Here is a 27,309-nt window from a genome sequence, read left to right as displayed (position 1 = left end):
CAACTCAGGGCTTAGGGCAAAAATCTCCCAAGCTGTTTTCCAAAGAACCAAGGCAAAAGGGCACACGAAGGAACTCATTGCACCGTGTGTCGCCATTACCCACTTCAATCCCATCCTCCCCAGAGGCAACTCTTCTAGTGTTTAAACCAGCTGCCCTTAAGGCAACCCTGACTCATTCTGGTCCCAAGTGTGTCAGAGTAGAACAGTGCTCCACAGGGTTTTCAATGACTGATTTTTAAGAAGCAGATTGCCAGGCCTTCCTTCTGAGGTGCCTCCGGGTGGACTTGAGTCATCAACCTATCCGTTAGCCACTGAGCCCTTATCTGTCTCACCACCCAGGGACTCACCAGTGTGTTTACTGGACATCTGTTCTGATTGGGCTCTTGTAGAATGAGTCTTTGTGTGCATCTATTTTTAATTTACGTACTGGTATTATGCCACATTCTCACTTTTTCAGACTTTTTCATTCGAGGCTAGATTTTAAGGTCCCCCCTTGTTGCTGTGTGTATTCTCAGTTGTGTTTTACGGTCTGTCCTTGGCGTGTGCATGTCTGGTGCACTGTGCTTCCAAACTCTGTTCAATGCTCCATTGAGTGCGTCTGCCTCATGTCACTGTCCGCTCTCCCAGGGTGGATGCCCATGCTGCCTTCATGTCTCTTCAAGTAACATGCCATTAGCTCCTTGCATGTGTCCTTAAAGAACTTGTGTGAGAAAATGACCCCAGATGCTGCCAAATGTCCACTTGGAGAGGGTGGGGCGAAATTGCCATTTGACAGTCACCTCTCTCTGCCCTTTCTTTCTCTTCCTGCCCCTGAACCCCTACCTCAGGATGAAGAGTTGAGAGATTGGGGAGGGTCTAGCCTTAAACAGATGAGTCTCAACCTTCCAGGTGCCCAATGTCTAGAAAGGTCAGATGACTTTTCTAGACATTGATGCATGTTTGATTTTACTGAGGGTAGGGGGCAGGCGGGGGTATTCAGAGGTTGGCTGCCATGGTGTCTCTGATCTACCCCACGTACAGCATCAGTTTGGTGAAGATGGAGGGAAAACTGTAGATGCCACGTGGAAAGTTACCCACTGACACAGTATCTTGCAACATTTCATCACAGATCAGTGGGCCCGCTGAATCACCCTAGGAGTACGAAGGAGAGAGAAAAGTCACCAAGGACCCCCATTATGTCTATGAACCCCTAGCTCTCAGGCCTGGGCTTGAAATCACAGACAGTAACTCCCCAGCTCTGGCAAAAGAGACAATTGTCTCCAGAATCCACCTCCAGAAGAAGATAGGGATTCCAAAACAGAGGACAGTGGCTGCAGTCCTGCCCAGTGGGGATGGTGGCACATCAGTGTCCAGTTTTTGCACAGGGACAGGGTCCAGGAGGCCAGTCACTGCAGACAGGCCAGTGGGGAGGAAAAGCAGGGTCCATCTGCACGACCCTTCTACCCTCAAGGCTCATCTCAGATGTCACCTCTCCTAGGAAGTTTTCCATGACTAGACACCCTGCCCATTGGGCACTGAGGAGCCACAGAAGGACTGTGAGCAGGGGAGGGGCAAGGTCAGTGCTGACAGCAGAATGATCCACTGGGGTCAGGTGGGGGATGGGCTGGGGAGAGAGACTGCAGGCCGGGGGACTGAAGAATGCTGGGCAGGGAGTGTCCAGGTGGGAATAAGGCCAGCCTGGGGCAGTGGAATGGAGAGGAGGAGATGGTCAGAGCACCAGGGGGCAGGATGGACCAGGCTTGAGGATTGATCCACTGGGGAGGATAGGGGAAGGACGGTCCAGTGACTAGGGAACTGGGGAACCTGGGGTGGAAGAGGGGCAGACATAGTGGAAGCCGCTGGGCTCAACTGGGACCTGGTGAGTGTTTAGGGTGGTGGCATGTGTGTGCATGTGTCGGGTCAGGGGGTGCGATGCAGAGGTATCTTCTTTGAGATGCTCAGCTGTGGCTCAGCACAAAAACTTGGAATCATCCTTGACTCCTCTCTGCCTCTGACTCCCCACTTACAATCGGTCAGCATAAGCTGTGGGCTGTCTTTCAAATACAGGGAGAATCTGACCCCTTCTCCCACTGTCCCTGGCACCACCCCTTTTACAGTCCCCATCATCATTTGCCTTCATTGGCTCCCTGCCTCACTCCTCTCTCCCTGCAGTCTGTTCCCCACACAGCAGCCAGAGGGAGCTGTTAGCACCCAAGTCAGATCCTGCTCTGCTTGGGTTAAACACCTCCCCACAGCTCCTATTTCATTCTGAGGAAGAGAAAGTCCTCACTGTGCCCCAAGAGGTCCTGCAGAATCTTCCCCTTTTTTCCTTCTCTGACATCATCTCCTGGCCTCTCCCCCTGCATCACTCAGCTCCAACCACAGGGTCCTGGCTGTTTTTCAGACATACCAGGCCCGCTCCACCTCAGGCCCTTTGCACTCGTTGTTCCCTACAACCTTTCCCCAGATTTCCACACAGCTCGCCCATCACCTGCTCCAGGTATTTACTCAGTCTCACCTTCTCTATGAGGTCTCTTCCTGACCAGGTTGTTTATCCCCTCAGCTCTCCTATCTCACCTCTCTGCCCCCACAGCACATCTCAACTCCTGTTAAAAAAAAAAAAAAAAAAACCCATTGCCATCAAGTTGATTCCGACTCATAGCGACCCTACAGGACAGACTAGAACTGCCCACACAGAGTTTCCAAGGAGCACCTGGTGGATTCAAACTGCTGATCTTTTGGTTAGCAGCTGTAGCTCTTAACCACTATGCCACCAGGGTTTCCCAACTCCTGATATACACTATCACTTATGTGTTAGGTTTATTGTTGATGTCTGTCTTCCCCCACCAAAACAGCAGCTCTGTGAGGAAGGGACTTCTATGTCCCGTTCACTGCTGTCTTCCCTGGGGCTAGGACAGTGCCAGGCCTGTAGTAGATGCTCAGTAAGTACGTGGCGAAGGGAGAAAAGGACAGACTATGATGTGGAGTAGAGAGACGCTAGTGGTACCTGGAGGGGAATGTGGGAGAGGGGGTTGAGACGCTGGGCAGGAGACAGAATCTGGGTCCCCTCCTACATCCTTGCAGATCCTGGGCGGGGGGGCAGCCTCACTCTGCAGGTGTCTTGGATGACCATCAAGTTACCACTGTACAGCATGAAGTCTGTCATCATGTGGGTGTCGGGACTGCTACACTCGGTGTTACGACGTAGGTGTGAGGTCCACACACTGAGATTGTCTGAGAGCGACACTACGGGCCAGGGGAAACAGGGCTATAGCCGGACTCCCACGGTTCCAGAACCTCCTCCCTCACACCCAGGAGTTGTGGAACCCAGTATCCTCCTCCCTTACACCCAGGAGCCTCGGCTCCGTGTAGCATGTTCTGTCCCAGGTGTACATTTACCTGGATCGATGCTGCCTCAGCCTGAGATGGCGCAGTGCTCCCCATGTCAGCTCCCTGGTGGGCAGGTCCAGGACCTTCGCAGCATCTGTGAGCTGGGTGGCCTCTTTCAGATGAGGCAGGATGAGGTCACGGCTGGGGTCATCTTCTGAGGTGATGCTTTCCTTCTCCAAGACACAAGTTGAAGTACGGGTGTGGGAAGCTGTGGCTGACATGGACAAGCTGAGCTGGGTCTTCTTGAGCTTTTAGGCTGTGATGGCTCAGGGAAACCTGGTAGTTTTCTGGCGGGGGCTAGGGGGAATGGAAGATGGGGTAGGGGAACATGAGGGGAGGGCCCTAAAGTGACTTCTGACATCAACTGCCCAGGGTTAGGCCAAACTTCACAGGTCAAGGGCCCATTCCTCACAAGACTGCCCTCACTTCAGACGCCACCCACAAGCTCGAGGGTCTCCAGGGTACCCTCACTTCTGACCAGCTGACAGGTAACTTGGAGGTTCCCACAGGCTCACTCCGGTTTGACAGTTTGCTAGAACACTGAGACCAAAATCAGGAAAGCTCTGGTCTCATGATTATAGGTTTATTAGCAAAAGGATAAAAATCAGATCCTCTGAAGGGACACCTGAAAAGACTCCCCCAGTGACTCCTTTGAGACACCCTCCTCCCCTGAAAATCTCCAGAGATCCCTCAGGAGAGCCCCATAGCCTGTGCAGGCTCCTACTGACCGGTGACTTGGCCCACGTTGGCGCACTTGTTCCTCCTGCAGTCAGTCCAGAAGCCCAGGTAACCCGTGTAGGAGCCCTCAACGTAGGCCATGCGCCCATTGCCCATACTGAGCATCATTATGGCCGCGACAATGCTGAAGACTAGAGACCAGCCCCGCAGGATGAACTTACGGTCCTCCTCCCAGGAAGAGATCAGGTCTTCTGGGAAACAGGAGAGTTCTGGGGGCCTGGTCCGCCTGCATCACTCTGTTGGATTCTTAGTCTCCATCCCCAACCACAGCCTCATCCCCAACCTCCTCCAACCCTTGCCGTTACCCCATTCTCAATCCATTTCTATCCCCAACCATTTCCCCTTCCTCATCCAAACCCCAACCACAGCCTCATGCTTATCTCTATTCCTACCCAGACACCAACCTTAACTTTGTCTCGAGCACCATCCACAATGTTCTCTCCATCCTAAACACCAAACACAATCCTATCCCCTTCTCTAACTCCACATGCGTCCCATTCCCACCCCTAACCCTAATGCCAAACTCATTCCCCATCCACAACCTTATCCTAGCCCCAAACCTACTTGTTTTTTCTCCAACTCCAAACTCCATCCTGGTCCTGCCCTAACCCCTTTATCACCCTATTCAGTCTCCACTTTGACCCCTCTCTATCCTCTGACCCCCACCTGAGCCTACCCTGACATCTCTTTGATCCAGCCCTGGCCCCATACTAACCCTGCCCTGACTTCTCTTTCCCCAGCCCCAATTTCATACTAACCCTGCCCTGGCCTTTAATGAGGCAATCCTTACCCTGACCCAGCCTCCAGGTCACTCACCCAGGGCCAACTTCGCAACCTCCTGGAACCACTCCAACTGTCATGGAACCTCTCCATGCCCCCAGCTGCAGGCTGAATCCAGTGGACAGCAAAAGAGACCAAGACACACAGAAGAAGGGGTAAAAAGACCCAAACCCCACAGGACTGTGCTTGAACCCTGGAGAGAGACAAACCAGCCTCCAGGTGACTGTGGAGATGCTGGGAAAGAGGGATTGAAGCAGTTGGCAGGCTGTTGACTACATCGGGGACTGGCCCTGCTCAGCTTCTCCTCATGTCCCAGAGGCCCCAGTTTGGCTCTCAGAACAGCCAGCCAGGTATCCTTCCAACCCCTCTCAACAGCCCCCACACCAGTACCCAAGACACTACACCAATTGGTCACAGTCGCCGGGTGAGTATCCAGGAGCCTCCACCAATTATCCACAGTCGCCGGGTGAGTATCCAGGAACCTCTGCCAACAAGCCATGGTCGCCGGGTCAGTATCCAGGAGCCTCTTCCAACTAGCCTAGGTCGCCGGGTCAGTAGCCAGGAGCCTCCGCCAACTAGCCTAGGTCGCCGGATCAGTAGCCAGGAGCCTCCGCCAACTAGCCTAGGTCGCCGGATCAGTAGCCAGGAGCCTCCGCCAACTAGCCTAGGTCGCCGGATCAGTATCCAGGAGCCTCCGTCAACTAGCCTAGGTCGCCGGTTCAGTAGCCAGGATCCTCCGCCAGCTAGCCTAGGTCGCCAGGTCAGTAGCCAGGAGCCTCCGCCAGCTAGCCTAGGTCGCCGGGTCAGTAGCCAGGAACCTCTGTCAACTAGCCTAGGTCGCCGGGTCAGTATCCAGGAGCCTCTGTCAACTAGCCTAGGTCGCCAGGTCAGTATCCAGGAGCTTCTGCCAAGTATCCAAAATCGCCGGGTCAGTATCCAAGATGCCCCATCAGCCATCTACAATCGCCGCTTCAGTAACCGAGATTCTCTGTCAGTGTACCAAACTCGCCACCTCAGTGGCCAGAGTGCTCCGAAACACAACTCCGAAACACAGTCACTTACCCAAGAGGACTACAGGGGCATCCAAGGCCCCTCATCAGCAACTCAGATCCTTCAGTTAAGCGCTCAAGGCCTCCTGCCACAAGCCCAGTCCAGTTCCGACATCTCCACATCAAATACCCCCAGCTGTGAGGGCAGTGCCAGAATCATCGGATCAATTATCTGGAGCTCCCAAGAGAATTCCAAAGACAACTTGTCCACCATCAAACCCCTCCAAACTCCTGCAGACAGCAACATCCGCACCGTCCACTCGGTCATCTCCTTTGTGGGAGAGACTAGAGGGTGAGAGGCAAGGTTGGCAGGGATCCCCAGGCAGTAGGCCAGGTACTGGGCTAGAATTCAAGGGAAGGGGCAGCAGTCAAAGGATGGGGCCTAGAAGCATGGCTTGGTGTATCTGAGACTGGGCTGGACCTAGGGCTTAGAAGCGGTGCCTGGAGAGGGCATGGCATAGAGGCTGGACTTAGGATTCAGCCTAAAGACAGACTTTGCATGTCGTAGGGTCTGGAAGCTAGCCCTGGGAGCAAGGGAGCCTGGAAGCTGAATCTCAGGGAGCAAATCCTAGAGGTGGGGCTTGGGGGATACAGGGCCTGGGAGATGGATCAGGTGGGGAAGATAGAGTCTGAAGGCTAGACTAAGTGTGGCAGGGTCTTATAGCGGGACCTGGGGTGACCGGCCTGAGTTGCCAGACTGGGTGCTAACACTGGCAGTGGACCATCTGCTGCAGGTCTCAGCGCAGGAGTAGCTGCGTCTTTACACTGCTGCCCCTTGGCTGGCGGTTGCTGCATGAGGCCAAGAAGATCAGCCGCATGGTGAGCCTGGCACTGAGCCTGGCTGGCATGGTGATCATCAGTCTCATCTCTCTGGGCCAGCCCTGGATGCACTTCCAGGTGCCACTGAGGCCCCCTGGGGACCCTGCTGGCTCCCAAACCTTCCCCATCAACACCATCTTCTTCGTGCGGTGCTTGGACATCTCCTGCCTGCGGGAGTATGACCAGAATGCTTGTAAGGCCTGCCCTATCCTTGCCATTGCTGGGACTCATCTCTCCTCCTTGTTCCAGGGACCCTCTTCTCCTGTCAGGGGACGGTTCCGCCTTTTCCTGGAATGATCCTTCCTGCCCCTTCTCCCCCCATAACCCTCTCTTCCCCTACCTCCCCCCAGGATGGCCCTCAAGCCCCTCCCTCACCCCAGATGGTCCTCCCTGCCCCTGGGATGGCCCTCACTGCCCCCATGATGGTCCACCCTGTTCCCAGATGGTCCTCATTGCCTCAGGATGATCCTCCCTGCCCTTGGGCCTGGGATGGCCCTCTATGTCACCTGATGGTCCTTCCTGCCTCTGCCCCTGCGATGGCTGTCGCTGCCCTGGGATGGCACTGCCCCAAGGACCATCCTCACTGTCCTGTGCTCATCCTCAACTACATGAGACACATCCTCACAATCCTCACAAAACTAGGACCATAACACACTACACTGTGGCTATCTTTTTCACTCCAGGGGACCCACCTTCACACATTCCTCAATGCTACCCCACTTCCCATTGCCCAAGAGCCTGTCCTCACTGACCCAAAAGTGTATCCTCAATGCTCGGGCTGTCTGCCTCAATAACCCTTCTTTAGACCTCAGTATCATTGTTACTAAAGTGGGGATGAAAAATATCTGAGGGAGGAGCCCAAGAACATTCCCAGCCTCACTGGTGACCCTCTCCGCCATGGTCAGAGCCTGAGGGCTAGTGTTGGTGTTCCTAATACTCTCCCTTCTTGATACTCTTCCAGACTTGCTGGACTGTGCCTGGCTCTTCATCTTCATCTCCAGCCTCACTGGTTTCTGCATCTGCATCACCCTCCTAAACACCATCTTCTTTACTAGCTCCAACCTGCCCATGCTGGACTTCTCCCTCTTCATCGCCAGCACCCTGACAGGCATGGCACTGAGATCTTTCCCTCGGGACCAAGGCGAGGAATGGCTCATCTAGTGCCCATCACGATACCCAACCTCATCCCCACCACACACCAATCTCATCCCTATCCTCATCCTCACCTAATCCTAACCCCATCTCCCTCCCAATCTCCAAACCATCCCAATAAAATTCTCAACCCCCAGCCCAACCCCATCTCCAGCCCCAATACTAGCCTCAACTTCAGCTTCCATCCCCATCACCAACAAATCTTAAACTCATCCACATTCCCTTCTGAGATCCAAACCACCCCCATTACCATTCCTAACCTCGTCACAAATCTCAACACCCAACTCAACCCATGCCTAACCATTCTCAACGCTGCCTTCAAACTCAACCCAACCCAACCCAATCCTACTGCCTATGAACTCAGCCTCAAAGTCAACCCCAATCCATCTCCAATCCCATCTTTTTCTCTATCTCAATTCCCATCCACAATCACAACCCATCCCTATAACCTGTGAACCTTAACCTCAAATTCAGCCGAGCCCATTCCCAGTTCTATCCTCGACCCAATCTCCAATCCATCTCCATCACCAACCTAACCTCATCCCAGCCATAACCATAACCCATTCCTACCCCCAACACCTCAACCTTATTACTCAACAAAATTCAACCTCTACCAAACCCCATCTCTAGTTCCAAACCCATCCCCAATGCCACGCCAAATCCTGCCTCACACCACCACCACCACCAGTTCTGTGACTTTGTTCAAGTTACTTAATCTTTCTGAGCTGAAGTTTTCTCATCTGTAGGATGGACTGACATAAAATTTCCTACCACGTGGAGACATAGTGAGGATTCAATCAGGAAATGTTGGTACCTCATGGTAGTTATTTAACTTTGCAAAAGTCCTTACTATGATCATGCTCCTTATAACTCTGAATTGATATTTTACTAGAATGACTTCATTTTCCATGTATATGCCAAATCACACCTTAAAAAAAAAAGATTTTAATTTGAAAAAGAGGGATATTTTATTCCTATACTTTGCAACACTTTACCATAACTTTTACTTGCATCAGAGTATTTCTGGAGCATGATGGCAAGGCCAAAAATAGACACTCAAGTTCCTGTTTAGTTGTTAGTAACTGATATCTATCCAGTTTAACAGCTCTTCCTAATTCTTTAAATGTAATGTACAAATTGGAGCCCTGGTGGCAAGGTGGTTAAGAGCTCAGTCTCCTATCCAAAGGTCTGTAGTTCGTATCCCCCAGTTGCTCCTTGGAACACCTATGGGGTAGTTCTACTCCATACAGAGTTGCTATGAGTCGGAATCGACTCAACCCCAGTGGATTTTTTCTTAAGGTACAAATGGTAGGAAACAGCTCAGTTTTTCAGTTTTCCAGTAGATGGGTTGGGTCATTTTCTTTTTTGTTGTGATCCCAAAGGTTTTCTTTAAAAAAAAAAAAAAAAAAAATTGAACAGCTCAGTTTTATGCCATCTAAAATAAGACATTTTTCTATAAAAAAAAAAAAAATTTCTGCCCACTTCCCCATTTTATTTAATAGAGAAATCGCCTGTATTATTTTTCAATAACAAAAAAGAATTACTCAGCACTCCATCATCTGAAATAAAAACAAACCTTTTACTTTTCACAAACTATCTTTAATTCATTTCATTTCAAAATAAAATTAAAATATCACAAATGACTTCCAATGCTTCAAAAGCCCAAAATTAAAGACCCAGTGTAGTAATAATAATCAGTGCCAAATCTTGAGTGTTTACCATATTCCTGGAGCTGTAACAATCTCAGTCACTCCTTGTGATAGCCCTTTTCAAACGGAATGAATTAAAGAAAGCTTGTGAAAAGAAAAAGGCTTTACAGATGAGGGAACTAAGGCTCAGAGAAATAAAGTAGTTGCCCTAGGGTGAGAGGCAGAGGTGGTATGAGAGCCCTGGTCTGTTGGCCCCAAAGCCTGTGGTTTTGGATACTACCATTGCCTATTAAAGACCAAGGTGCACACTGCCAATGTCCTCTAGCGTGACCTCGTCAGGAGCCCATTTTCCTGAATGTGAGCAGAGGCACAGGGTCTGGGAGTTTACAAAAAGCACAGAAATAAACAACAAGAGCTTGGGAGCCACCCAACTATGGGCAGGGGTCCTCGTACAACTGATTCTCAGCTTCCTAACACCTGTGCTCATGCAGGGGCCAGCATGATATTGGGTGTCCTGTTCTACCTGCTGCAGGCCCAGGAGTACCTGCAGGAAGGCATGACCTACAGGCTGGGGCGCAGCTTCTACTTGGCATGGACTGGCATCCTCTTCTTCCTGATGACTGGTCTGGGCTGTGTTCTGATTGGAAATGCAGGATGAGGGTGGGGGTGGGTTTGCAAATGGGTTCAGGGATGTGGATGGGGATGGAGTGGGACAGAGTTTGACATGGGGATGGAGTTGCAGACAGGGCTAGATAAGGGATAGGATTGAGGTGGTAGATGGATTAGGAGTGGGGTTAGAGAAATGAGGTTAGAGATGGGCCTGGGATTAGGTGTGGGGATGAGTTTATGGATGAGATTGGGGACACAGTAGGGCATGGGGATGGATTTGGGGATAGGGTTGAGGGACAACATAGGGGATAGGTTGGGCTTGGGTCTGGAAATGGGTTGGGAACAGTGTAGCAAATAGGCTGGGTTTGGGGACAGTGTAGGCGATGAGTGTAGGTTTCCATTTGCAGATGAGACTGGGGAAAGTGTAGACAGAATAGGAGGCTGGGTTGGATTTAGAAATGGGTTTGGAGACAAGGTAGGAATGAAGATGGAACTGAGGATGAGTTCAGGGATAGGTTTGGAGATGAGATTGGGCTTGGGGTTAGGGTTGTACACAGTGTAGGAGATAAGGCTGGGTTTGGGGATAGGGCTGGGGTTGGGGATGGGGCTGGTGAATTCTGGCTCAACCCCTTCTGCTCTTTTTCCCCCCAGGTTTCCTTTCCTATGTGAACTACATAAATTTCTGGTCCATTCTGACATTCCAGGGCATCTGGGCTTAGGACATGGGAACAACCCCAGCCCCGGTCCGTTTCTACAGCTCTACGTAAAGCACCTGACAACCCTGCTCTCCATACTCCCACTTTCAGCAAGATTCTTGTCCTTTTCCATTGCCCTCTGACCTCGCCACCCCAAATTAATACTCTATATTTTTAAATAATCTGTATTTTTCGCCTGGAATATTCTTTTAATTCAGTACCTGGGAAGTGTTCTATGGAACTGCTGTCCCTCCCTGGGGCCACCCCTCCGGCCTCGTGGAGCAGAGGAATAGATGAGGAAGGGACTTGAGGCACAGACACCAGCAAAGGGGCTGGGCCAATGTTTCCTGGCACACAGAGGGTGCTCAATCAATGCTTGCTGAATAGCTGATTCTCCCCAAGCCCTTTGGGGTTCATCCTTTACTTTTGCAACTTGAACAATTTGCCCTCCTGAGGCAAACTCACCCTGTTTCCACGCTTCTCTCCTGCCCTTACCAGCAGCTCCTACCAGTACCTTTCTTTTCCCCAACACACACCCCCCCCAAAATAAGTGTGTTGTGTGTAGCAGGCTTCTGCAGATGGTTTGAGGCTAAGGGAGAGTTCTTTGCTGAATAGGCCAGGGAACTTAAGTACAAAGTAATATCATTGCTTAGGTCCCTCTGCAGGGCCTTGACCTGGGGTTCCCATCTATCTTCCTCTCGCTCCAGGTTTTGAGTCAGATCTGCCACTTACTAGCTTTGTGACTTGTGGGAAGGTGTTGACCCACCTAGGTCTCAATTTCCTCATTTTTAAAGTGGGATAATGATTGTACTTTAATCTAGACAGGGCTCAACATAACCCATAGTATATGCCCTTCAAAGGTTATTACAGTGAACTTTTCTCTTGTCTCCTGCAAAGGCTCCTAAATTCATTCAGTTAACATAGGCTGAACTGCAACCACGTACCAGACACTGGATCTACAGCAGTGATCAAATGAAACACAAATCCTTGTTCTCACGGAGTTGACATTTCAGTAGGGGAGGCAGAAAACAGGTCTATAAACAAACAGATATTATATGTTAAGGGCTAACTGCATTACCATACAGTCGATTCTGACTCACAGAGATCCTGTTGTTGTTGTTGTTGTTAGGTGCCGTTGAGTTGGTTAGTACTCATAGTGACCCTATGCAAAACAGAATGAAACACTGCTCAGTCCTGCACCATCCTCACAATTATTGCTATGCTTGAGCCCACTGTTGTAGCCACTGTGCCAATCCATCTCGTCCAGGGTCTTTCTCTTTTTTACTGACCCTCTATTTTACCAAGCATGATGTCCTTCTCCAGGGACTGATCCCTCCTGATAATACATCTAAAGTACATGAAAAACAGTCTCGCCATCCTTGCTTCTAAGGTGCATTCTGGCTGCACTTCTTCCAAGACAGACTTGTTCGTCCTTTTGGCCACCCATGGTATATTCCATTTTCTTTGCCAACACCACAATTCAAAGGCATCAATTCTTCTGCAGTCTTCCTTATTCATTGTCCAGCTCTCGCATGCATATGAAGTGATTGACAACACCATGGCTTGGGTCAGGTGCACCTTAGTCCTCAAGCTGACATCTTTGCTTCTCAACACTTTAAAGAGGTCTTTTGCAGCGGAGTTGCTCAATGCAACGTGTCTTTTGATTTCTTGACTGCTGCTTCCATGAGTGTTAATTGTGGATGCAAGTAAAACAAAATCCTTGACAACCTCAATCTTTTCTCCGTTTATCATAATGCTGCTTATTGGTCCAGTTTTGAGAATTTTTGTTTTATGTTGAGGTGTAATCCATACTGAAGGCTGTGGTCTTTAATCTTCATCAGTAGGTGCTTCAAGCCTTCTTCACTTGCAGCAAACAAGATCGTGACATCTGCATAATGCACGTTGTTAATGAGTCTTCCTCCAATCCTGATGCCCCATTCTTCTTCATATAGTCCAGCTTCTCGGATTATCTGCTGAGCATACAAGCAACCCTATAGGACAAAGAATTGCCCCACACGGTTTCAAAAGGCTGTAAATCTTTATGGAAACAGACTGCCACATCCTTCTTCCATAGACCAGCTAGTAATTCTAACTGCTAACCTTTTGGTTAATAGCTGAGCGCTTCACCACTGTGCCATCAGGGTTCCTTTGTTAGAGGATAAGAGCCACAAAAACAAATAAAGGAGGATAAGGGACAAAGGGCCAGGAAGGAGGAACCTTGTTTATTATATACAGTGATCTGGGGCCGTTTATGCCAAGGTGACATCTGAACAGAAACAGGGTGGAGGGAGAACACCATGGGCATATGTGTAGAGTTCCAGGCAGAGTGACCAGGAAATGGAAAGGCCTTGAGAGGAAAAAAAAAAAAATGTACTTGACAGGTTCCAGGAACACCAGGAAACACAGTGTGCTAGTGTAGCTCCGGTGAGGAAGAGACAGGAAGGACATGAGGTCAGAGAGAACAGGGGCCATATCTTAGAGGGCCTTGTGGACCATAGTGAAAAAACAAACCAAACCCATTGCCATCGAATCAATTCCAACTCACAGCGGCCACAGTGAAGACTCTGCTTTTACTTGGAGGCAGGAGCCAGTGAAACGAGTCCTATTAGAGAGGAACGTAGGTCTCTTCTTTTCAGGCCACAAAGTTTATAGGAGGAGCCACTAAAGGGAAGAAAACAACCCAAATGAGGAAGGGGACCAGCGAAACAAAGTATGGCCTGTTCACACAATGGAATACTTTGACACTGTTGAAGGAATGAGGTGGTTCTGTGTGTACTGATGTGGGAACATTACTTATGAAGCCGTCAACTAATAGGTTCTTGTCAAGCAGACTAGTGAATTGAAGCCAGCCCGAGGCAGGGTTGGAAGAACAGAAAGGTTTGTTCACGGTTTGCAAACTGGGGGGCAGGCAAGGTCTCATGACCTATGGCTGCCAGCTCCCTGAACCAGGGCAGATTTGGTCCTTTTATAGGGAGTGACATACATATGCATTATCAGTGTTGGGAGGAGCTTCAGTCTCGTGATGCGTGCGCAGTCTGCATAATTTTTGTGCAGGGCTCTAAATATATTGCCCGCAGTCCTAAAAAAAATTGTGATGGCTGGCTACTGCCACCCCAGGAAGGTCTTATAGAGGGGAGATTTGTAGTTAGCACACCTGCACCTCTGCCACCTGCCAGAAAAGAAAAAACCTGGGGATTCAACCAATCACTGTGAAGTGCTGTAAAATTGTAACAAAGACGTACCAAGAGTAGGCTTTTCTGAAAAACAACTATTATGGGATGGTTAATAACCCTTAATAAACCTTTCATGACTACCTGCTTCATTTATGGGACATATGTCAGAAGGCAAAAAGCATTATCTACCCATGCGTACATTTAGAGCCATAAGGTACAAAGTCTACACCAAATCGCTCGTGGTGACCACCTCTGGGGAGTGGGTTTGGGATAGAGGAGTTTCATTTTGCACACCTGAAAGAAATTTTTACAATCGTGTCAGCTAAAAGACACTCCTCAGGTCTCCCAACTTACCAAGAATCCAAGCCCTCAGGCTCAGCTCATCCAAACCAGAGCTGAGCTCCAAACCTAGTTCTCACTCAGACACCAACCCAGGAGTCTGGGGCCACCTGACTCTTGTTATTCAGATCCAGGAGTCAGGGACACCTCCGAAGCATCTCAAGACTGAAGATTCTCCCCCTCACTGTTCATGCACATGTATGTTACTCCCTATAAAAGCATATCTGCCCTGGTTCAGGGAGCTGGCAACCTTAGGTCACGAGACTCTGCCTGTCTCCCAGTTTACAAGCTGTTAATAAACCTTTCTGTTTTTCCAACCCTGTGTCTGACTTCAATTTGTTCCTCTGCTTGCCAAAAACCTATTAGTTGACAGCTTCACATCCTCCCTCGGACCCTGGGGCCCAGATCCGGCCTCCTCCCTAAGACTCAGGAGCCCATGTCCCCGGTCCCTCCTCCCTCAGACCAGGGAGCCCAGGTCCACCCGGCCCCCCCTGCCTCAGACCCGGGAGTCTATGTCCTCCAGCCCCCTCCTCCCTCAGACCCTGGAGCCCCGGCACCCTCCTCTCTCAGACCCGCAAGTCCACGGACCCCCACCCTTTTCTTCCTCAGAACCAGAGCCCAGCCTTCTGACGCCTGCGCCTCTACTCTGGTCCCCTTCTCACCGCGCAGGCTCCCTTCTAATCTTTGTCACGCGGGCTCTTTCTCGGAACGGGTCCTCGAAAAAACTCCGCGCGGGCCACGCCCTTTACTCTGCGGCTGGGACTTCGGGTGAGACACGCCTTTCAGCATGTGTTCCACTTCTGCATCCACAGCTAACGCCAAGGCGATGCTGGCAAGTACAGACGCTTCCCTTTCTGGCCCCGCCCGCCCTCGGGGTCCTTCCTCTTCACCCATCGTCCTTGGGGCTATCCACAGCACTGCCTGATGCGCCTGACACAACAACCTACCCGGATGTTTCCATGATCCTTTTTGTCAGCCTCCATGAACAGCGTTTTCTGCCTGTTCAGGAAGCTTCTTAATCAGAACAGGCGTTATTCCCTTCTCCAAGCACCAAACGGGGTTTCCCACACCGGCGCTTGTACAGGACGCCTCAGGCGGTATCCGGAACGGTCTTGCGAGCCGCGCGCTCGCTATAAAGCGGGGCGTCAGGCGACACGCGCACTCTTTGGAAAAGGTAGGTGTTCGGTGATCATCGTGGCGTGTCTAGCCTCTTTTTGTCTCCGGTTTTGGGCGTTGGATCTGGGTACGCGTGTCGCGAGTGCTGGGTCCTAACCACATCACCGCGTGGACGAGGTCGGGGCCGTCGGGAAGGGGCCGCGGCGCGGGCTCGGGGCAAGCCCGGGGATCACTTGTGGGGCCAGCATGGCGTTTAGATAGTCGGGGTCGCGGAGGGGAGGGACGAGGGTTCCTGCTGCTGCTGCTGCTGCTGCGCACGGGGGTCTGTCGAGGCGGGCCCGCCTTTGCACCTTAGCCCGGCCGCTACATTTCCGCTGCTCAAATCGCGGGTCTCCGCCATCTTGTCCATCGTTTTTTTGGAGGTGGGGGGTGTTCTGTGGTCCTAAGTTTGTTTTTTGTATTTTTAGTTTCTTGCTAGTTGCAGGCGCTTATTTAAGGAAATGACTGCCTTTTCTTCGATTCTAGGTGGCTGGTGTTTTTGTGCACTTTGGGCGTGGGAGAGAAGGGGTATTGGAGATTGCGTAGGAATAGACAGGGTATCAGGAGTTACTAAGGAAAAAGTGGGATTAGGAGCTCTAGGTCAATTACTACGTTTTGGAGAACTGAGTAGGGGACTCCTTGTTGATTTCTGTTCTCCAGTGGATTCCGACTCCACATGACAAGGGTGGAAGGAAATCTTAGCCGAAGCTGACTGCCTCGTCTTTCTCCCCCGAAGCGGCTGGTGCATTGGAACCGCTGATCTTTCGGTTAGCAGTCGAGTACTTAACCCCTGCACCACCAGAGTTTTTTAGGAGTCTGCAGAAAGCAAAAAATCAGTTGTGGGGGAGTAGGTTCCGACTCAATGGCGACCCCTTGTGCGCAGAGTAGAACTGCTTTCTAGCGTAAAAAAATTACAAGGTTTAGTTTATGGCAATGAGTTCTCTTACTCGTGACGCTAAAAGTCATTTTATTAAATATTGTTAGGAATCTGTTGAAATAAAAAAGTAGCCTATGACTGTACTTTGAACTGATAACCTAATTAGAAGTGGCTTGTTTTGTTTCACATAGTATGTAAGTGATCTCATTAACTGAAAGCAATGGGACTGGTTTTGCTATTCGGTCACTAACTTCCGTTTGAAATTTATTCTTTCAGAAAACAATCGAATAATGAACATGTTCTGTTTCCCAAGAACTCAAGGGGTTTTGTGCCCACGGCTCACTCGTCTTGTCATTGTCTTCTGTTTAACAAGATTTCTGTTTAAACTTTGATAATGTTTTGAATACGTACTGTTCCATTGGATCAGAAATTTTGTTCAAAGTTCCTGGCAAAATTGTATACGTTGTTGTGTGCTACCCATTCAATTCAAACTCTTAACGACTCCACGTGACAGTAGAACTGCCCCATAGGGTTTTCTTGGTTTCAGTTTTTATCGGAGCAGATAGTCAGGTCTTTCTGCTGCAGAGCTGCTGGGTGGGTTCAAACTGACAACCTTTTGGTTAGCAGCTGCTCAGTTTAACCACTGTGCCACCAGGGCGCATTAAAAATTGTGTATAAGCACTCTGAAAATTTTAATCAAAGCATCAAGCCACTGCTCAGTAGTCTGTTAAACCTGCATGGCAGTCCCTTAATTGTGCTCTAAGTTTTATTTTTTGGTATTAATGTATTCAAAGCTGTGATTTTTCAGAAGTAGATTGTCAGGCCTGTCTCTTGAGAGGCCGCTGCCACTGAGTGGGGTTGGAACCACCAACATTTAGGCTAGTAGTGAGACACTTAACTGTTTGCACCATCCAGTGACTCCAGGAGTCTCCTTAGAAGGAACCAGAAAGCAATTGCTGTGGAGTATGTTCCAAGTCATGGCAACCCCCTGTGTGTCAGAGTAGAACTGTGCTCCGTAGGGATTTTGCTGGCAGCCCGGATGGGACCGGATTAAATGTTCAGAGTCAACTGTCTGAGCAGATTGAAGCTTCTCTGGACAGGCGAAGTGGTCACCTGGACTCTTGTTCAGTGCCCATCAGGCTGCTGAGTTCTGGCTCTGGGAGTTTACTTTTAATTTGGCTAACGAGCAGGCATAGTTTGTCTTTGGTAGGTGCACCTTGGTTTTGGGAGGCTGGTGTAACCATCTCTATCAATGCTCAACTGGGAGATTGAAGCCCCTCCACCCTGGTCTGGTTCTAGAAGTGGATGTAGACTTTTCCCCTTTGGTGCCCAATTGGGGGATTGAAATCTCTCCACCTGGATCTGGTTTAGTGCATGGACATTGCCTGGAGGGAGGAAATTCAGGTTGAATTAGAACATAAACATAGAGGTTCTTGGAAATTTGTAGATTGATCAAGGCAGAGAGATGACCAGGGAGAACTAGTTTCATAAGATAGGCTGGGTCCGGAGGGTGTTCCGGACGGAGTGTTGCAGTTTCAGAGAGCAGTCCTCTCCCAGAGTTGGGAACATGCCTGGTACTAGTGTGAATGCCAGATAGATTTCTCGGCTAAGAAAAAGGAGCTCATGGTTTCAGCCATTCACAAGAGTAAGAAACTAGGCACTTGGGGACAATTAACCAAACTAAAAAGGAAACCAAGAAAGTGTACATGGGATACTCCCTTGGGATGCATTCTTGAGCATTGGCAGGTTTTTTCCTATGACCAGTTAGAAAGGAAGAAACTTACTTTTTTTTTTTTTTTGGTAATGTAGCCTGGACTCAACATACACTTGCTGAGCAGGAGAAGTGGCCCCAGAACGGGACTTTTAATTTCAGCACCATTTTATAGCTAGGTTTGTTTTGCAAAAGAGAAGAAAAGTGGGATGAAATCCCCTGTATTCAATCCTTTATGGGTGTATACCAGAACAAGTGGTTGCAAGCCAAGCGTAAACTAACTCACATGGCTGTAGCCACCAGGGAGCAATAAAGAACCCTCCAAAGGGCTCTGGGGAACCAGACCCTTTGGAAGATCCCCTCTTAAATCGAGGCCCTGCGCTGGCCCTGACAGTGCCCCTGCCTGATCCTCCAGTATACCTCCCTCATAACTCTTCCTCTCCTGCTGTTCCTGACCCCTGGTTCTCAGCACCCCATCCACCCCACCTTTCCTCACTCCACATCCAGGACCCACAGCATCTCTTCTACTAGTTCCTAATTAGCTCTTTTCCACTCCTGTGGTCCTCCGTCCCTGCAATCTTTACTCTTCCCTCCCAGAATTTAACACAACCACAGGGGGGTTGTTGCCTCTGTGGGAGGTAGTGAAAGGACAGGGTGGGGTGGTCTGGGTACAAGTCTCTTTTTCAGTTTAACATTTAAGTATACAAAGAAAAGCTGGGCAGATTTTCAGAAAACTTTGATTTCAGAGAAGAGTTTGTTAAGGTCAGCCTTAGCTTTGCTCTTAGATAGCAGGATGTGATAGTAATCTTAACCACCTCTTGCGCTACCGATGAGAAAAATAGAATACTTGCAAAGGCAAGACAGCATGCTGTCAGCTTTGTCCCGCCTAACCCCAGGCACAGTTTTCTGAGATCGGGGATGGAGCAGTTCCCAGGACAGACCCTCAGTGGGATTATCAGGACCAACTAGATTGGGCAGGAATGAAATGTTTTCTAACCCATGCGGTTGAAGGAATACAGAAGTGCGTTCACAAGCCAGTTAACTATTAAAAAATCAAAGAGGTAACTCAAGGAAAGGATAAGAACCCTGTGGCCTTCTTGAGTAGGCTGACAGAACTTTAAGAGGTTTGCCAACAAAGACCCAGAGGCACCAGAGTCTGCCCCTCTGCTGGACTACACTTTGCAACCCAGTGCTCCCCAGATGTTAGAAGGAAGCTCCAAAAATTGGAGGCTGGACCTCAGATGCCATTATCCAAACTGGGGGAGGAAACCTTTAAAGTGTTCAGTGACAGACAAGGCAGAGGAAGAAAACAGAGACAAGAGGCTAGAAAGAAAGGCCCAGTTGTTGGCTGCAGTTATTCAGGGATCACCTCGAGGTAACCCCCAGGGACCGGGGCCCTCACAGCTAAGTAACCAACCAGGTATGCCTTGGAGTTGCCCTTCAGGGCCACCAGCAAAGCTGGGGCCCCAACAGTGTGCATATTGCAAAAAGGAGGGATACTGGAAGTGGGAGTGTCCAGACCGTCCTCAACTGGGACAGCCTGGTCTCTGCCCCAGCTGTGACCCCAACCTGCAAATGCCACACCTCTCTGAGTGACGAGGACCACCAGACTCCCTTTGAACAGCAGCAGCCAATCTCCATCACCCCTGCAGAACCTTGGATTACCTTTGACGTGGCAGGTAGGAAAACTGAATTCTTACTTGATAAGGGAGTTGCCTGCTCTGTCTTGAACAAACCTATTGGCAAACTCTCCAGCCATGATTGTGTGATAACGATAGTCTCCAGACAGTCTCAGACTAAGAGATTCACCTTTTTCTTTATCCTGTGAGGTAGGTACATGTACTGTATCTCACGGTTTAGTATATGTACCTGAGTGTCCAGTTCCTGTGCTTTGCAGGGACTCGTTAACTAAATTAGAAGCTACTAATTTTCTTCTGGGGAATCGGGTCACCGTAGAAATAGATAAAGGTTAAAGAGCAAGACTTCTAGCACTCTTTGAGACAGAAGACTCTACACGAAAGACACACATTATTCCTCAACATATCCTAGCAAAAGTGAACTGTTCAATTTGGAATGTGAACCAACCAGTAAGAGCCAACAATGCCAGTCCTGTCCAGCTTGAACTAAAACCTGGAGTTGCTCTCCCCTGGCGCAGACAATACCGGCTTAAGCCAGAGGTGAGAGCTGGGTTTAACCCAAAATAAGAAAAGCTACTCGGACAAGGGCTTATTGAACCTTGCCTGCCCCTTTGTCACACTCCCATTTTTACCTGTTACAAAGCCTGATGGAAAATATCGCTTCGTACAAGATCTGAGAGAGGTAAATGAGGCTGTAATGATTCATCTGCTGGTCCCCAACCCGTGTACCCTGCTTACTCAGGTACCCACTGCTGCCACATACTTTACTGTGCTAGATTTAAAAGACCCTTTCTTTTGTATACCCCTGCACCCTGATTCCCAAGAGTTACTTGCTTTTGAATGGGAAGACCCAGAAACTAGGGGAAGAACTGAGTTTAAGTGGACGGTTCTCCCTCAGGGTTTTAAAATTTCTCCCCACGTATTTGGCTCAACTTTAGCTAAAGATCTCAGACACTTAAAACTAGAAGGGGGAATAGTACTTCCGTATGTAGGTGACCTATTGATAACCAGCAAGGATCAAGACAGTTCAGACATGAATACTATTAAGACCTTAAATCATCTGGCAAATCAAGGTTACAGGGTTTCCATTGAGAAGGTCCAAGTTATACAGAAAGAAGTGAAATATCTAGGGTTTCAGCTCTCTCCAGGCATTCGACAGCTGGCTGCCTGAAAGGAAATTAGTCATAACTTCTCTTCTAGCCCCTACCACATGAAAGCAATTATATGGATTTCTGGGCATGGCCAGATTCTGTAGAATCTGGTTACCCAACTTTGGGCTAATAGCAAAACTCCTATATGAGTCTTTGAAAGGAGTAGAGAGGCAATCCCTGGAATGGACTCAGGAGTGTCAAAGTGCATTTGAAACCATCAAGTTAGACTTAGGCAGAGCTCCTGCATTACGTCTCCCAGTTCTAACAAAACCTTTTAGGCTGTATGTCCATGAAAGACAAGGACAGGCCTTGGGAGCATTCACCCAACAAACTGGCCCCCTCTTAAGACCAATTGCCTATTTTCTTTCAACAGTTAGACCCAGTGACACAAGGCTGGCCAGCCTGCTTGCAGGCAGTTGCTGCCACTGTGATCCTGGTTAAAGAGGCATCTAAATTTACTCTGGGACAGCCTGTGGAAGTGCTGACACCCCATCAGGTTCAGACTGTTTTAGAAGTTAAAGGCCTTCCGTGCTAGGACCAAGAAAGCTCCTGAAGTATATACGTGGCTTCTAAAAGAGATTATACCCAGGTTCAGCCTACTCCAGTCTCCAAAGCAACAGTGGCCCTGCATTTACTGCTAAAATAACTCAGAATTTATCCCAGTCCTTGGACATCACATACAAGCTCCGCTCAGCATGGAGACCTCAGTCCTCAGAAAAGGCTGAGAGAATGAACCAAACTTTAAAGAGAACTCTTGCAAAGCTGTGCCAAGAAACTCAAGAAATCTGGTTTGATACGCTACCCATTGCTTGATCAGGATACAGGCCATCCCCAGAGGAGTTCTAAAACTAAGCCCATTTTAATTGACTTACAGAAGACCTTTTCCTAAAGCAGTTTTTTTTGGATCAAGAGGTGCAGCAAACGTTGAAATACATCATTAACCTAGGGGAATTGCAGAGGGCACTCTGGGAATATGGCAACCAGATACTACTGGAACCCACAAAGGGTGACTTGCTCGAGTTCCAACCAGGAGGAGGCTTGGTGCTCTTAAGGACCTGATGAGAAGGGAGCCTAGGAGACCAACTAGCTGAAAAATAGGTGGGCCCATGTCAGGTACTATTAACAACCCCGTCTCCTGTCAGGCTAAAAGGAGTTGGTCCATGGGTCCATCATTAACATGTCAAACCTTTTTCTCCACTTGAGAACCCCAATGGATCTTCTGTAAATCAAGACTCATGCACTTGTGAACCAGTTGAAGGACTTAAGTGGCTGTTAAAAAGAACAGAACAAGGACCAGTAGATAAGTATCATGAAAATAGATGCTATAGAAATATTAGGAATTATTTTTGCTCTGGCCCTTTTATAATTCTTATTTTAACCTTGTTTGCATTACCCCTCTTTTTGGACAAACTTAACGCTTTTTTGGTGTTAAAATTAGAGTAAGTTGGCGTTCTTAACCCTATAACAGCAATGAAGTTTCTGTATCTGCTCCTCTTCTGCTGCTGACCTTTCGGGTTTTAACATTAAGTGATACCAGCTGTTTAGTTAATGTTTCCCAAACTGTTGCCTCAGGAAATAATTTAACACATTTGCTGGATCTGTTATCAAACCCCAGCAACCACTGAACAAGGAACCCAGCTGCCCTGGTTGTTGGCCACGCAACAAAAATCTAACTTCCACAGTTAAGCCCTTCGGAACTGAGCATCCACTACCCATAGCCCCTTTCCGAGTATCTCCTTTGCCTATTAAAAGAGGGAACAGCTCTTGTTCTCACACTGAGCACCTAGTGATGTGGACTAATTTTATTCCCCAATTATCCAACACGCCTAGGGTATCCTGGACATGCATGTCAGAGACAGCCAAAATGTCCGAGAGTCTCCAGGTATTTAACCCCCAGCTCAGCATGTGCCCAGGACATCGCAATTAGTCTTACTGCTTTCAGAGGGGCAATAGATAGCCTTAGAAACAGGGAAAAAAGGTATCCTTTGGGAACCTACCCTTGCTAGAGACCCTCAGCACTACTATCCATGACCCATGAGTCTCACCACAGTTTCTCTAACCTTGCCGCAAAAATGACATACATCTGCCTTCCAAAAGGCCTCATGTTCTTTTGTGGCAATACTGCCTTGACCTGTATAAACCCTCTAACAGAGGATGGAGTCTGCACCCTGGGCTTTGCACACCCAAACCCTGAACTGGTACAAGTGTTTAAAGCCCCCAGAAGAGCTAACTGAGGCGTTGGGCTCGTTATAGCAGGAATAGTAGCCCTTGTAGGGACAGTAATAGGAACTTCAGCGGGATTTATTTCCCAAAGTTCAGTCATCTCCGATATCACCGCGGTCACCGAAGCTATCGCTCAGGACTCATGGGAAGGCCCTCAGGCCTGCAGCCTTGCCCTGGACTCCCTCACTGGAGTTGTTTTAGACCACCGTATTGCCTTAGGTTTTCTTTGGCCGAAGAAGGTGGAGTACGTGCCTTAGCCAGCGCTAGCTGTTGTACATATATAAACACTACAGGCAAGGTAGAAATTAGAGCAGAAAATCTGCCTAACGTAGCCTTGTGGCTTCACCAGTTCAGCCAACATCAAACAAACTCAGAAATTGGGGAAACTATCCAAAGAGCTGTTGCCTCACTGTTCTGGTTCTTGGTGCTTGGTCCACTAGTTGCCGTTTTGTTGCTTCTTTTTGGCCCTTGTCTATTTAACATGCGAGTCAAATTTGTGTCCTCCAGACTCCAAAAGTTTCAACACCAAATGGTGCTTGCTCAAGGATTTCAACCTATTCCTCTTGGCTGCTGACCAAGAGGTCAGCAGTTCAAATCCACCATGCGCTCTTTGGAAACTCTATGGTGCAGTTCTACTCTGTCCTATAGGGTCGCTATGAGTCGGAATCGACTCGACAGCATTTGGTAGTCGGTTTCCTCTTCAAGAAGAGACCCAGCTGCCCAGTGAAGAAAGACAAGAAAGATGTGAAAGTTCAGCTTAGGCAGCATGAGAGTTCCACTCCTCTGATCAGTAGGCTTCTGCATCCCATATCAGCCAGAAGCAGCCCCAGAAGAAGAGACCTCCGTCCCAAAACCCTTCAAGAATGAAGAGCGTGAATCTCTGTTGGGGGATTGAAACCAGTTAGGAATTAGACCCTCCCGGGGCTACAGCTGTACTAGTGGAAAAATTGTACTAAGCCACTGTAAACAACTACCTCTGGCTAAGATTAGGAAACGCCCTACCCCGTTTCTGTCGAATCTTCCTGCTTACGAAACCAGATTTCACGCATGTGCCATGATAGTGACCGGGAGGTGAACCCAGCTGCCAAATTTCCGGTATATGCTGCCATTTTCCTGGGAACGCAGATGTTGGGTACACAGGGAACCATCTTGAGAGAATGTGAGCTGCCACCTCGGGCTACCAGTTGTGCATGTAATCGCCAGGCACCTTTTTGAATGTGTATACTATTTCTCAGAAACTGAATGAACATAACTTCCCTTTTTGTCTGTAGCATAAAAACTCCTCAAGCCCTTTGTTCAGAGGGAGTGCTTTGAGAATGATCTCCGTCTCCTTGCTCACTGCAAGTAATAAACTGTCTTGCCTTGAAATCCATGTGACTTGCTATTAACAAGAGCACAGGCAACAAACCCATTGTGTTTGGTAACAGTTTTCAGTGGCTGACTTTTCAGTAGACCACCAGGCCTTCTGAGGTGCCTCGGGTAGACTCAAAACCTCCAGTCTTTCAGTTAGTAGTGAAAGCAGATGAGGACTTTATTCACCCATAGGAATTGTCTGATGCGGTGGCTCAGATACCAAAGGGTGTGTGTTAATTTAGTTCTAGGCTAATCGATCTTTAACCTCTTTGTTTTTTAATTTGTGTATTTTGGTGAAACCTTACATGGTAGTTTAGGTTCTCATTTGGTAATTTCTATACAAGTTGTTTGGTGATATTGGTACGGTCTTCACAATGCACGAACATTCTCATTTCCATTCTGGTTTTTCTGTTTCCATTAATCTAGTTTTCCCTGCAATTCTTAACCTCTTTTTGAACTTCTGTTTTGTGGTCAGGGAGCCATGCCATGTCCCTGCTAAGGAGGCCCAGCCTGGAAGCATGGAGATGATTTTTTTTCCACCCCTGCCACAATGCCCCAAGAATCCCCCTCTTGCCAAGTTTCTCCCCCAGGCAACCACCTGGAAGACTGATGACTTTATCCTATTTCATGTTACAGGTGGAAGGATTTTTCTCACCCGTGCTTTGTTGACATACTCTGATCCATTTCTTTTTTGTGCCTTTTTTAAACTTTTTATTAAATCCTCGAATATATGGGAAAATATACAGTAGTGTAATGAATGGACATCAGTTTAACAATTGTAATCTTTTGCCATATCTGCTTTGTGTTTAGTGTTTAAAAAGTAAACTTCATGTTTTACCTGAAATAGTTAATTCTTGTGCCTCTAAAATGATACTTTCTTCTCTAACAGAATGGGACTGTTGCCTTTAACCGTACTTTAATGAAGCTCCTTAAGGATGTCATCTAATAGTGATTTTCTGTTCACAGTTCCTAGATTATCCCCAAAATATCTCTCAGCTGATTTGTTCAAACCTGATTGCAGTCAAGCGTACTGTGTGTTGTACTGCTTACATCTTAGGTTTCTTGTCGCTTATAATAGCTGCCGCCTCCTCATCCTATGCAATAGACTCTGAGGGATTTTCATCTTATAGGCTTTCCCTATATTAGGGTTACTGACAGCTTTGGCCAGTGCTGGAAATCTGCAAAACTAGGCACTGGGGACACTGGGGTCCTCTTCATGTCATGGGTTTGGAGGCTCATCCTCTGAGGACAGTCCCCCCTCCATCTTCCCTGGACTGTGATGGTGGGTTTGCAGTGGGGGGAGACATTGGTGTCCCTATGGGGAGAGCTGTGGTGATTTAAACCCTTCTTGACAGACTCGGCTCTGGTAACTCGGCCTCTGTCCCAAAGGTGAGAGGCCTTGGGAAATGGCTGCAGAGGTCCGGGGCCCCCATGATGTCCAGCACTGGGCTCTGATCACCCCTGAGGACACAGTGCCCCCCAGGACCTTTGACACCTGGGGAACTGAGGGGCCCTGGCCCTGGGAAAAGTTTTAATGGGCTCCTGGCCCATTTCTTGCCTCCTCACCAAGTCCTTCCTTTGTTACAGGTACATGTTGAACCTGAGCAGCCATCCAGCCACTCCTGTCTCAGTAAGAAGCCTCACTCCCACCTGTCCTGCCCAGGCCTTCGGGCAACTTTGTATCAAGTATCTCTAGCATCTAATTCATGTGTCAACAATCATATTCAGGACATAGGTATGTAAACAGTCTTGTTATAGCTTTGGAAACCCAGTCACACGGACCTGGGTCCAAATCCCACGTCGTCTCTTTATGGGCTTGGAGGTGATCAAATGATTGCTGTCCTGAGCTTCAGTGTCTTTATTTGCAGAAGGGGCAGGCTTCATAGGAGCAGATAGGCTACAGCTCTCTCTCCAGTGGGGTGGGAGTTGGGGGATAGTGATGTTACTTGCCTTGCAAAGATAAGGATTGAATAAGGTGACGAATACCTGTGCTATGAAAAAAACGTTTTAAGGCATTTGGTGGTATTTAGGTTTCAGGTAGGAGCCCTGGTGGCACAAATGGTTAAGTGCTCAGCTGCTGACCCACCCAGTGGCTCCTTGGGAGAAAGACCTGGCTATCTGTTCGTGTAAAGATTGTTATGGGACAGTTCTGCTCTGTCCTGTAGGATCACTGTGAGTCGGAACTCAGCGGTAGCTAACGACAACAACATCCGTAATTTACCCAGTAGCCATTGTTAAGATAGCACAGTTTTTCTAGAGAATGTTTCTATCATGTTTCAAAGAGCTATGTTATAAAAGGCATATATTGTGTTATTGGAACAGAAGCAAGTTTTTTCAGCACAAGGAGGATTTTTATCTGTTCCTGGAGTGTTGGGGAGTGGGGGACAGTGGCTTCAGTGAAATGCATCTAAATATGTCTCCCCCGAGAAGTGCTGGTGGCATGGTGCTTAAGCACTCGGCTGCTAACCCAAAGGTCAGCAGTTCAAACCTACCAGACACTCTGCAGGAGAAAGATGGGACAGTCTGTTTCCATAGACATTACAGCGTTGAAAAGCCTATGAGGCGGTTCTGCCTTGTCCTATGCGGTCACTGTGAGTCAGAATCAAAGTGGCAGTGGGTTTGGTTGGGTTTGTTTTTCCGTTTTCTTGCTGGCAGCTACCTGCCTTATTGCCTATTGATCTTGGGATTCATTGGCCTCCACAGCCTGCTCTCTGACCTACTGATCTTGGATTTGTCAGCCCCTGCAGTTACGTGAGTCAGGTAAAGCCTCCATCCTGACGCCTGACCCACAGACTTTGGACTTGCCAGCCTCTACAGCTGTGTGAGTCAT

At 48.6% G+C, this 27,309-nt stretch overlaps 1 protein-coding gene, 1 long non-coding RNA gene and 1 other non-coding gene across 17 annotated transcripts in view; 2 read left to right on the top strand and 1 right to left on the bottom strand.

Annotated features, from left to right (window-relative positions):
* Window positions 1-860: 860 nt before the first annotated feature.
* LOC111749553 (uncharacterized) lies at window positions 861-15,716 on the bottom strand. Of its 6 annotated transcripts, none has more exons than XR_010323365.1 (7): window positions 14,967-15,716; window positions 11,805-13,521; window positions 4,098-9,294; window positions 3,379-3,666; window positions 2,987-3,225; window positions 2,498-2,585; window positions 861-1,131 (listed from the first exon to the last, which is right to left on the bottom strand). It is a non-coding gene; the product is annotated as an uncharacterized LOC111749553 (long non-coding RNA). The 6 variants fall into 6 exon arrangements; XR_010323364.1 differs by having other exon boundaries at window positions 15,035-15,715; XR_010323366.1 differs by having other exon boundaries at window positions 14,961-15,046.
* The window catches only part of SMIM47 (small integral membrane protein 47), a 27,245-nt gene continuing 15,116 nt past the window's right edge, over window positions 15,181-27,309 (top strand). For 2 of the 10 annotated variants that reach the window (XR_010323361.1, XR_002784673.2), the window contains exons 1-3: window positions 15,417-15,546; window positions 26,067-26,214; window positions 27,183-27,300. The gene's annotated coding sequence lies outside the window, so the exon portion shown is untranslated. Of the gene's footprint in view, window positions 15,666-15,734; window positions 19,795-26,066; window positions 26,215-27,182; window positions 27,301-27,309 lie in introns of those variants that run through there. The other 8 variants (XM_064294087.1, XM_064294086.1, XM_064294082.1 and 5 more) reach the window with 8 other exon arrangements.
* Window positions 25,903-25,993, top strand: LOC111749682 (small nucleolar RNA SNORD88). The gene has a single exon (XR_002784880.1). It is a non-coding gene; the product is annotated as a small nucleolar RNA SNORD88 (small nucleolar RNA).

The sequence above is a fragment of the Loxodonta africana genome, chromosome 11 (genome assembly GCF_030014295.1).
Source record: "Loxodonta africana isolate mLoxAfr1 chromosome 11, mLoxAfr1.hap2, whole genome shotgun sequence".
In the NCBI taxonomy this organism is placed as follows: Eukaryota; Metazoa; Chordata; class Mammalia; order Proboscidea; family Elephantidae; genus Loxodonta; species Loxodonta africana.
Note: the sequence above shows the minus strand (reverse complement) of the source record. Positions and strands in the feature narration are given on the sequence as shown.